At 46.1% G+C, this 12,078-nt stretch overlaps 1 protein-coding gene across 1 annotated transcript in view; it reads left to right on the top strand.

Moving 5' to 3' along the window:
* The window catches only part of LOC122791543 (zinc finger protein 706-like), a 230,890-nt gene that overhangs the window by 149,278 nt on the left and 69,534 nt on the right, over positions 1-12,078 (top strand). The window lies entirely within an intron of this gene.

Raw genomic sequence — 12,078 nt, 5'->3', positions numbered from 1 at the left:
CAAGCAGTATCTCAGAGGGGCAAAAAACTTGAGACCATCTAGGAGAGCTCCAACCCCTGCCTAGGACCTTAACTTTGTATTGGAGAAACTCACTCTAGCTCCTTTCGAGCCAGCTGCTACTGCAGACTTAACATTTGTTTCTTGGAAAACAGCCTTCCTTTCAGCAATCACTTCAGCTAGAAGGATATCTGAATTACAGGCCCTTATGGCAGTGGAACCTTTCATTATCTTTCATGCGGACAGGTTGTCACTCAGGACCAATCCATCCTTCATGCCCAAGGTGGTGTCCAGTGTGGCTCTTAATCAGTCCATTCATTTGCCAGTCTTCTTTCCCACTCCACAGAACAAAGGGCAATGGATTCTGCATTCCTTGCATGTGCACAGACAACTTAGATTCTAAGATTTGGACAGGACTAAACCTCAAAGAAAATCTGAACAACTGCTGGTAGCATTTGCTGCAGGGGCAGAGGGGAAGGCTATTTCAAAACAAACCATTTCTAAATGGATAAGCCATTGCATTCATTTCTGCTCTAAGCACCATGGAAAACCTATCCCCCAGGGGATCAATTTTTACTCCACCAGGGCTGCATCTACTTCTGCAGCCTTTCTCAGAGGTGTTCCTACCAGGGACATCATAGAAGCTGCTACATGAAGTTCTGTACATACTTTTACCAAGCATTATCATTTGCCAATTTTTCTCTAAATCCACAGCTGGCTTTGCCACTGCTATCTTGCAGGGCCTTATAGCTGGCCCTAATGCTATATAAACTCCTCCTCCCAACCATAGCTTTGAGAATCTACCCAAATGTAATGTCTGCAACATTACAATTGTGTACTTTTACCTTAAATGTATATGTTCGAGTGTATTCACTGATGTTCATCGTGCATACAGCTGCAGTCATAACAGATGGGTTCTCCTGCCGTCAGGCGGGTCCTCGGTCGGCCAAATTCCAATGTCTAGGTCCGGCGTCGGTTGTCGTCGCTTCTTCCCTGACGTCAGTGCGACAGGGGTATAAAGGAACCAGCCGACGCCATTTTCTTCAGTCTTTCTTGCTGTGCGGTGCCCGAAGCAGAAGCAGTTCACAAGTGCCGGTTGGCCAGCTCCTGAAATTACGAAATTTGGAAACCGAAGTTTTCTTAAAAGCTAAGTACCCCGTTGGGGAAACTTTTCTTGCCTCAGACCGATGTCAGACAAAGTTAATAATTGTATTTCTTGTGGGAAGCAAATACCGCATAAGGATTTCCATTCCCTCTGTATACCTTGTTTAGGCCCAGACCACGACATCTCGGTCTGTCGCTTTTGTGCTACATTCAACAAACGCACTATTAAGCATCGGGCGGAGTTCGCCCAGCATTATTTTGGGAAAGCATTTAACGATACTTTGTTGTCGGATACTCCGATTCTGGTTTTGTCTAAAAAACGCAAAGACAAGGACCGGCACACGAGGTCCGTGGCCTCCACCGACACCACGCCAAAGCCGACTACACGTGGTCCGGTTCTCAGCGAGGCGCCTACGCAGCCCCTGATTACTGACAACGCATCTTTGACGGTGTCTCCTGTGCCCGAGGTCGCAGGCTCCTCGGCCCACACCCCGACTAAAGATACCAAAGCCACTCTTGGCGTTGAAACTCAGAATGTGGACAGGTCCACCTCCACTCAAGGTGTCTTCAGACCTTCCTCTTCTTTCTCCATCAAGGCTTTCACAAAGTCTAAAGCATCCTTGCACCCTAAGAGACCAGCTACACAGGGCCCATCTACAGGCCCCATGCCTAAGAAACAGATGCTTAAAATGGCTGAGGATTTAATTACTCTAATCAGAGGTTCTCAGCCCCTACCGGACAAAAAGCCCAGAGTGGAGGAAGATTCCCCCTCCTCTGACCAGGGCTCCATTATTTCAGAGCACTCTGATGATGAGGAGCATTCTTACTCCCCTTTTGAAGACTCTGATGCGGAGGAGTCCATCTGTATCCCCCCCCGAGGATTACTCATTTGGGGAAACTTTGCATACCTTAAGGGAACACTTCCACTGGGAAGGCCAGGATTATTCAGATTCCAAGAAAAGGCTCTGGGAATTTCTCTTGTTACCTCAGCATAGGCCTCTGGCTATACCTCCTGTCTTGGACATCCTAGATGATGTTTACTCGGAGGCCTGCCTTAACCCGGACTCTCTACCCCCAGCTCCAGTTAAGCCTGAACAATTTCTTTACAAAAGCCATGCTGCTGACCCAGAAACCATCTCACAGGGCCCCAAAGGAGTTAAGGCCTCCATTGCCAAAAATCCATTGCCCTCCGAGAGAGATTCCAGATCCTTAGAAAGGTGGGGAAAAAAGGTATATACCTCGGCTACCTTATCCATGAGGGCCTTAAACTGTCAGTTTCATATGCTAAAATACCAACAGTTTTTGTTATCACAATTGAAGAGTAAAATGTCACAACCTGAACAACCAGACTTGAAGGAGTTGCAGGATTTGATGCATAGTGCAGAACAAGTGGGTAAGCATACCTTACAGTGTGGTTTTGATGCTCTAGAGGCCTCATGCAGAGCTGCTGTTACAGGATCAGTCATATGTAGGCATGCCTGGCTCAAGGAACAAGCCTTGCCTGATCATGTCAAAGCTAAATTACTAGACGCCCCACTTCAAACGGATGTACTATTTGGTGCTAATGCTGAGGAGGTATTAAGGAAAATGGAGGAAAAGGCTAAATCAATGCAAACTGTGAAAGAATTTCTACAGGTTCAACCCCCACGTTTTAGTAGAAATTGGCCTTCCAAAAACTGGTCCTTTCCTGCCACAGACAGACCCCAAAGAGGCAGATACAGGTGCCCGAGGGGCAGAGGACAATCCCAAGGATCGTATAGAGGCAGACAATGGCAAGCCCCTACACAAAGAGGTGGTGAGGGCAACTCGCAATCTTTCAGAAAGCAAACCCAATGACTTTCCCCTTTGCATGCCAACCAGGTTTCAAATGGCAGCCCCCTTAGGAAGAAAGCTGGCATTATTTTCAAAAAATTGGCATGTTGTCACAAAGGACAAATGGATCCTGGACATTATAATTAGAGGCTACAAATTCCATTTTCACACCCTTCCAAAAATGAGAGGCATGCCAAACCTGCCACACAATCAAAGGGCAGAGGCACAAAAGCAAATTACAGATCTCATAAACATGAAAGCTATTCAAGAGGTACTTACGCACGAACAAGGTCAAGGTTTTTATTCCAGGCTATTTCTGGTGCCAAGGAAGGGAAAAGATTGGAGGCCTATTTTGGATCTATCCATCCTAAACACATTTCTACTCGTACCAAAATTCAAGATGCTCACTCTGCAGCAACTTCTTGCCATGCTGGGCAAGGAGTCTTGGCTGGTAACATTGGACCTCAAGGAGGCATACCTGCATGTCCCAGTCAGACAAAATTGCAGAAGGTATCTCAGATTTCTTGCAGGTTCAACCCATTATCAATTCTCTGTATTGCCCTTTGGCTTATCTACTGCGCCCAGAGTATTCACGAAATGCCTGGCATCAGTAATTGCCTACTGCAGACTTCAAGGGATACAAATATACCCCTATTTGGACGACTGCCTGATCCAAGCGGACAGCAAGCACATTCTTCTGAAACATCTGGCTTATGTAATAATGTTATTGAAATGTCTGGGATACACAGTCAACAAAAATAAATCAAGGCTAATACCCTCTCGGAAGATAATTTTCCTGGGTGCCAATTTGGACACAAACACCCAGATGGCCTACCTCACGCCAGAGAAGCAGGGGCAACTAATACAATACTTCAGAACACTAGCAAATTGCACCAGGCTGACTGCAAGGAAAATCCTGCAGGCTCTGGGACTCATGGCATCTTACATCTTACTAATCCCATGTGCAAAGCTGCACATGAGGAAACTACAACGGTACCTGAAAAACATATGGTCTCAACACAGCCACAGTTTGGAAACAATAATACCACTAATTCCATGTCTGCAAAAGGAATTTCTGTGGTGGGCTCAAGCATGTCAAACAAACACAGGTCTTCCATTCAGCAAGCATCAATCAAAAAGAAATGCTAGCAGTACTAAATGCTATTATAGCTTTCAAGGACCTTCTACAATCAGGTCAATTATTGATAAGAACGGACATCACCACAGTTATGTGGTACATAAACAAACAGGGAGGGACACATTCTTACCCCCTATGCAGACTGGCCATGTCACTTTGGAACATGGCCATGGACTTACAAATGGAACTACAAGCACAGTACTTGCCAGGCAAGGAAAACACGCTGGCAGACAACCTAAGCAGGAATATGACAGATCCACGCGAATGGAAATTGCATCCAAAAGTTTTTACAGAAATAATCCAAGAATGGGGAAGGCCAGACATAGATCTCTTTGCCTCCCACAAGAATCATCAATTGACAAAATTCTGCTCAAGGATCTTCCATCCAAAGGCCTGGAGAGTGAACGCTCTTTCTTTCAGTTGGACATCAATGACATTTTATGCCTTCCCTCCTCGTCCTCTGCTGCCCAAAGTTCTATTAAAGACCAAAGCAGACAGACCAAAGATGATTCTCATTGCTCCGGACTGGCCAAGGCAACGCTGGTACCCACTGCTGAGGAGCCTGACTCATTCCCCACCATGGACCCTGCCTCTAATGCCTCTTCTTCTGACTCAGCACAGTTTCAAAACTCTTCACAGCCAGCTAAAAACACTCAATGTAGCCGCATGGAAGATTCCTTAGCATCTCAACAGGCCCTACTCTCCAAGGAGGTGCAGGATGTCATTTTGGAGGCCAGAAGGCCATCAACTAGAAAAGCTTACTCCGCAAAATGGAAACGTTTTTGTGTCTGGAATGAGAAAAAGGGGCAGGATCCTGGAAAACTGAATTTACTTTAAATACTACAATATTTGGCTGAACTGCTAAGCAGTGGACTTTCTTTCTCCTCCATCAAAAGACATGCCTCAGCCATTTCTGCAGAATACAACACTGGTCCACCTTTATTCTCTCACCCTGTCTTAAGACAGTTCCTCAGAGGGGCTAAGAATTTAAGGCCTCCAAGGAAACAAACCAATACCTGCTTGGGATCTTAACTTCATTCTGGAAAAATTGACCTTGCCTCCCTTTGAGCCAGCTGCCTCATCAGATTTGCAATATTTGTCCTGGAAAACAGCTTTCCTTCTGGCTATCACCTCAGCTCGTAGAGTTTCAGAACTACAGGCTCTCATGGCTGTCCAGCCTTTTATCATCTTCCATCAGGACAGAGTTTCCTTATGAACCAACCCGTCCTTTATGCCTAAAGTGGTATCCAGGGTAGCTTTAAATCAGGCCATACATTTACCTACTTTTTATCCTAATCCTCAAAACAAAGGGGAGAGATTACTACATTCCTTGGACATCCACAGACAGCTGCATTATTATTTGGACAGAACAAAGCCTTTCAGAAAATCAGAACAGCTCTTTGTGGCATATGTGGTAGGAGCTCAAGGGAAGCCAATTTCCAAACAGACAATCTCAAAATGGATAGCCCACTGCATACGCTTTTGCTATTCCTTTCATGGCAAAACTGTTCCTACAGGCATTAGAACTCATTCCACCAGGGCCACAGCCACCTCTGCAGCCTTCCTCAGAGGAGTTCCTACCAAGGATATTTTGGAAGCAGCCACTTGGAGTTCTGTGCATACCTTCTCCAAGCACTACAACCTACCATTATACTCCAAATCTAGAGCAGGCTTTGCCACTGCAGTCTTGCAGGGCATTTTGGCTCCTCCTAGTTCCAACTAGTGCCTACCACCCCTTTCTTAGCTTTGGGATTCTACCCATCTGTTATGACTGCAGCTGTATGCACGATGAACATAGTACAGATGTCCTTCAAGGATGCATCTGCAGTCCTGACATATGGGTTGTCCTGCCTCAAGCAGCCCTTTGGTCGGCCGGATTCCAAAGTCTGGGTCCGGCGTCGGGCTGATGTCTCCCTTTTCCCCGATGTCAGAGCTCCTGGGGTATAAAAGCGTCAGCCGACGCCATCTTCCTCAGTCTTTCTTGCCGCGCGGTGCCCGAAGCAGAAGCAGTTCGCAAGTGCCGGTCGGCCAGCTCCTGTGATTTCAGCTACGGAAGTCTTCAAAAAAGCTAAGTACCCCGTTGGGGACTCTTTCTTGCCTCAGCCGATGTCAGATCAAATGGTTAAAGTTAATAATTGTTTAACTTACCTCATAAGGATTTCCACTCTTACTGCTTACCCTGCCTAGGCCCAGACCACGACGTCTCGGCCTGTACAGCCTGTGCTTCCTTCAATAAATGCACTCTTAGGCGTCGGGCAGAGTTTGCAGAGGAATATTTTGGGGAAAATTTCTGTTATATCATGCCGTCGGAGCTTCCGACAGCTCATTTACCCAAAAAACGGAAGGATAAGGACCTACACATGCGGTCCGCGGTTTCGGCCGACTCCACGCCTAGGCCTACCGCGAGTGTCTCGGTCTCTGCTGAAGCAGAATCTCTACTGCTTCCGACCGACGACACCGCACAGCCGGTAACTTCGGTACCGGAGGCCACCACTGGGTCGGTCATAGAATTTCCGTCTGAAACCGGTGCTCAGGAAATATCCGACACCATTTCTGTTGATAAAACTACTCCAGCACGTGGAGCAGCCAGGCCTCCTGTATCCATATCCATTAAGGCCTTTACATGTGCTAAAGCTGCTAAACAGCCAAAATCTCTCCCTCCCAAGGCTATTCCTCAGGGATCCACTACCGGTTCACAAATTTTAAGTTTAGCTGAGGACCTTATTTCCTTAATCAGGGGCTCTCAGCCACCTCCAGGCAAAAGGCCCAGGGTTGAGCAGAGTGATCCCCAGTCTTCTGATGAGGCCTCAGATGACTCTGCCCATTCAGACTACCAGGAGGAGGCCTTTCCGGCCTACGAGGATTCTGATGAAGAGGAATCTATTCCCTCGGCCTCCCCCCTGAAGAGTTGTCCTTTGGGGAGACCCTTCACTCCATGAGAGAGCATTTCAAATGGCAAGGCCAGGAATTCTCTGATTCCAGGAAGAGGTTAAGGACTTTTTTGCATTTACGTCAGCATAGACCTTTGGCTATTCCTGCTGTTTTAAATGTTATAGAAGATGTGTACTCCGAGTCTAGTATTTCCCCTGACTCCCTTCCTCTGGCTCCTGTCAAACCCGACAGGTACTACAGGGTCCCGGACTCACATCTATTCCTTTACAAGGGCCACTCTGCTGACCCAGAAACTATTTCCCAGGGCCCTAAAGGGGTTACAACCACCACTACTAAGAATCCACTTCCTTCTGAAAGGGAATCCAGGGCTTTAGAGATGGGGTAAAAAAGTGTATACTTCTTCCACACTTTCTATGAGAGCATTAAATTGTCAATTCCATATGATACAGTATCAAGAGTATCTGTTAGATGAATTGCATAAAAAACTAACCTTGCCTGAACCCCTAGATCGCAAGGTGCTTCAGGATCTGGTGCATAACTCCCAGCAGGTTAGCAACCATTTCTTACAGTGTGGTTATGATGCATTGGAAGCTTCATGTAGGTCAGCAATGACAGGTGCAGTCATACGTAGACATCCTTGGCTGAAGGAACAAACACTGCCAGATCATGTTAAAGCAAAGCATCTGGATGCACCATTGGAAAAACAAAAGTTATTTGGTTCCACGGCTCAAGAGGTCTTAAAGAAATTTGAGGAAAAGGCTAAATCAGTACAAACAAAGATTTTCTCCAGGTCCAACCACCAAGATTCAGCAGAAATTGACCTTCTAAGAATTGGTCCTTTCCAGACACAGACAGATTTCAAAGAGGCAAAAACAGGCGTGCCAGAGGTAGAGGGCAAGCTCGAGGCTCCTATAGAGGACGTCAATGGCAGCCTCCTAACCGGAGAGGTAGTGCAGGACCTACAACTACTGCACAAGGACAATCTCAATGACTTGACTTTGACCCCGCCAACCAGGGCTCAATTGGAAGCACCTTTGGGCGGAAAGCTATCTTTATTCTCAGAAAATTGGCACAGTATTACAAAGGACAAATGGATACTGCAAATAATAGACAAAGGATACAGATTCCATTTTCATACATTGCCAAAAAGACAAGGCATGCCAAACCTGCCACCAAATCAAAGGGCAGAGGCTTTCAAGCAAATTTCCAACCTACTACAAATGAAAGCAATAGAAAAGGTTCCTTTCACAGAACAAGGCCAAGGATTTTATTCCAGACTATTCCTTGTTCCAAGAAAAGAAAAGCAATGGTGACCTATTCTGGACTTGTCCGCACTAAATACTTATCTCATCGTGCCAAAATTCAAAATGCTGACCTTACAGCAACTCCTTCCCATGCTGGGTAAGGGGTCCTGGCTGGTAACTCTAGACCTCAAGGAGGCATACCTGCATGTCCCTATCAGACAAAGTTGCAGAAGACACCTCAGATTTCTTGCAGGTTCAGAGCATTATCAATTCTCAGCATTGCCCTTTGGCTTATCTACTGCGCCCAGAGTATTCACGAAATGCCTGGCATCAGTAATTGCACATTGCAGACTTCAGGGGATTCAAATATACCCATACCTGGACGACTGCCTTATACAAGCGGACAGCCAACAAACATTGGTAAAACACTTGAACTATGCCATCCGCCTACTACAGGCCTTGGGATACACAGTCAACATTCAGAAATCAAGACTTGTTCCATCCCAACGAATAATTTTCCTGGGTGCAAAACTGGATACAAACACCCAAGTGGCTTTTCTCACAGAAGAAAAACAACAACAATTACCGGATTATTTCAGAAATCTGATGACACAAACCCGGCTGACTGCAAGGAAAATCCTGCAGGCCCTGGGTTTCATGGCATCTTGCATTCTTCTGATTCCACAAGCAAGGCTGCATATGAGGAAACTACAATGGTACCTAAGGAGTCTATGGTCTCAACACAGTCACAGCCTAGAAGCTTTGATCCCCCTCATTCCATGCCTTCAAAAGGAATTTCTGTGGTGGGCACAAGCAAGCCAGTCAAACATGGGTCTGCCTTTCAGCAAACCACATATCAGCCAAACCATTACAACAGACGCCTCAGACCATGGATGGGGAGCGCACATGGAGGGCAGATGCATTCAAGGACAATGGACACAAAAAGAATTGCGCCTGCACATCAACCAAAAGGAAATGCTGGCAGTGATACATTCAATCAAGGCCTTCGAACACTTCCTGCATCAAGGTCACCTGCTAATAAAGACAGACAATACCACAGTTATGTGGTACATAAACAAGCAAGGAGGCACCCATTCCTACCCTCTTTGCAGGCTGGCAATGAATCTTTGGGAACTTTCCCTAAAACTCAATATAGAGCTGCAATCTCAGTTCGTACCAGGAAAGGACAATGTACTGGCGGACAGCCTAAGCAGAAACATCATGGATCCACACGAATGGATGTTGCACCCAGACATTTTTCTTCAGATAGCACAATCATGGGGAGGGCCGGACATAGATCTTTTTGCCTCCCACCACAACCATCAACTGAAGAAATTCTGCACAAGGACATACCATCCTCAAGCATGGAAAGTGGATGCCCTCTCCTTCAGCTGGAATATTCTAACAGTATATGCATTCCCACCTCTACCGTTAATGACCAAGGTTTTACTGAAGATCAGGACAGAGCAACCAAAAGTGATTCTGATAGCTCCGGACTGGTCAAGACAACACTGGTACCCACTGTTAAAGAGCATGGCATGCACGAAACCGTGGCCTCTACCACAATGGCCACTTCTTCTGACACAGCACAATTACAAAACTCTGCACTCCAGCCTAAAAACCTTGCAGCTGACAGCCTGGAAAATACCTTGACTCCTCGCCAGGATAAACTATCCAAGAGGGTAAAGGATATCATCATGGAAGCTTGGCGGCCTTCCACAAGAAAGGCATATTCAGCAAAATGGAAAAGATTTCGCACCTGGAACACCACAAAGGGTCAAGATCCGACAGTGATGAGCATTCCACATATCCTTGAATACTTGGCTGAAATGCTCCATAATGGCCTTTCTTATTCTTCCATAAAAATTCATGCTTCAGCAATTTCAGCAGAGTACAACACTGATCCACCTGTATTTTCTCATCCTCTGCTAAGGCAGTTTCTAAGAGGGATAAAAAACATCAACCCTCCAAGGAAACCACCAGTGCCTACATGGGACCTTAACTTCATGTTGGAAAAATTAACTCTACCTCCCTTTGAACCAGCAGCATCTTCAGAACTACAATTCCTGTCTTGGAAGACTGCCTTCCTTCTGGCCATAACCTCAGCAAGAAGAGTATCTGAGTTACAGGCCCTCATGGCAGTACAACCATTTCTCATTTTTCATCAGGACAGAGTCTCTTTGAGAACCAGTCCTTCATTCATGCCAAAGGTGGTATCCAGGGTCTCATTGAACCAAGCTATTCACCTGCCTACCTTCTTTCCAAATCCACAAAATAAAGGAGAGAAACTTCTGCATACCCTGGACATTCACAGACAGTTGCGCTACTACTTGGACAGAACTAACACTTACAGAAAAACTGACCAACTCTTTGTAACATATGCTGCTGGTGTACAAGGAAAAGCAATTTCCAAACAGACAATTTCAAAATGGATAGGAAATTGCATTCGATTCTGTTACTCTTTTCATGTAAAAGCTGTGCCAGCTAACATCAGGCCTCATTCCACCAGAGCAACAGCCACCTCCACAGCCTTCTTAAGAGGGGTGGCTACAAAGGGCATTTTAGAAGCTGCTACATTGGAGCTCTGTGCATACATTTTCCAAGCATTACAACTTGCCTTTATATTCCAGATCCAGAGCAGGCTTTGCTACTGCAGTCCTGCAGGGCATGTTGGCTACACCATCCTTTTCTTAGGTCCTACCACCCCCAGCTTGGCTATGGTATTCTACCCATATGTCAGGACTGCAGTTGCATTCTTGAAGGACATAGTACAGTTTTGTACCTACCATAAATGTAGATGTCCGATAGATATGCAACTGCAGTCAGGTTTTCCCTCCCTCCTTACCCCTCTGTGTATTGGGTCCACTTCCCTCCTTTTATTCTTAGCTGGGGATATCTGTTATGGTGTATCTGTTTATTGCTATTGTGTATGTCTGGAATTTTTTTTATCCTGTTCTAATTTCAGCCTTCCTTGGAGGGCACCTGGCATCTGGGGCAAGAAACACTGAGGAAGATGGCTTCGGCTGATGCTTTTATACCCCAGCCGCTCTGACGTCGGGGAGGAGGCGACATCAGCCGACGTCGGACCCAGACTTTGGAATCCGGCCGACCGAGGGCTGCCTGAGGCAGGACAACCCATATGTAAGGACTGCAGTTGCATATCTGTCGGACATCTACATTTATGGTAGGTACAAAACTGTACTTTTTGTACCTACCATAAATGTATATGTCCGATAGGTATGCATCTGCAGTCAGGTTTTCCCTCCCTCCTACCCCTCTGTGGTATTCTTTGGGTACCTATCCCTCATTTTAGCTAGCTGGGGTTATCTTTTATGGTGTATTTGTTTTTTATTGCTGTGCATGTTTGGAATTTTTTCATCTCTCCAAATTTAGCCTTCCTTAGAGGGCACCTGGCATCTGGGGCAAGAAAAACTGAGGAAGATGGCGTCGGCTGACGCTTTTATACCCCAGGCGCTCTGACGTCGGGGAAAAGGGCGACATCAGCCGACGCCGGACCCAGACTTTGGAATCCGGCCAACCGAAGGGCTGCCTGAGGCAGGACAACCCATATGTCAGGACTGCAGATGCATACCTATCGGACATCTACATTTATGGTAGCTACAAAACTGTACTTTTTGTACCTACCATAAATGTAGATGTTCAAGTGCTAATACAGCTGCAGTCCAGGTTTCCCTCCCTCCTTCCCCTCTTGGGACAGGGCCTATAGGCTAACACATCCTCATACAACCTGATTGGGGTTTTCATTTATGATGTATTTGCTTGCAACTACTGTATTTTGATTATATAGCACTGCATTATCACACAAATTTATTATTGCCTTCCTTCTGGGGGCACCTGACATCTGGGGCAAGAAAAACTGAAGAAAATGGC

Source organism: Protopterus annectens, chromosome 1.part2 (genome assembly GCF_019279795.1).
Source record: "Protopterus annectens isolate FY-2018-M chromosome 1.part2, PAN1.0, whole genome shotgun sequence".
Taxonomy (NCBI): domain Eukaryota; kingdom Metazoa; phylum Chordata; order Ceratodontiformes; family Protopteridae; genus Protopterus; species Protopterus annectens.
The sequence above is the reverse complement of the archived record's forward strand: the minus strand, read 5'-3'. Positions and strand labels throughout refer to the sequence as shown.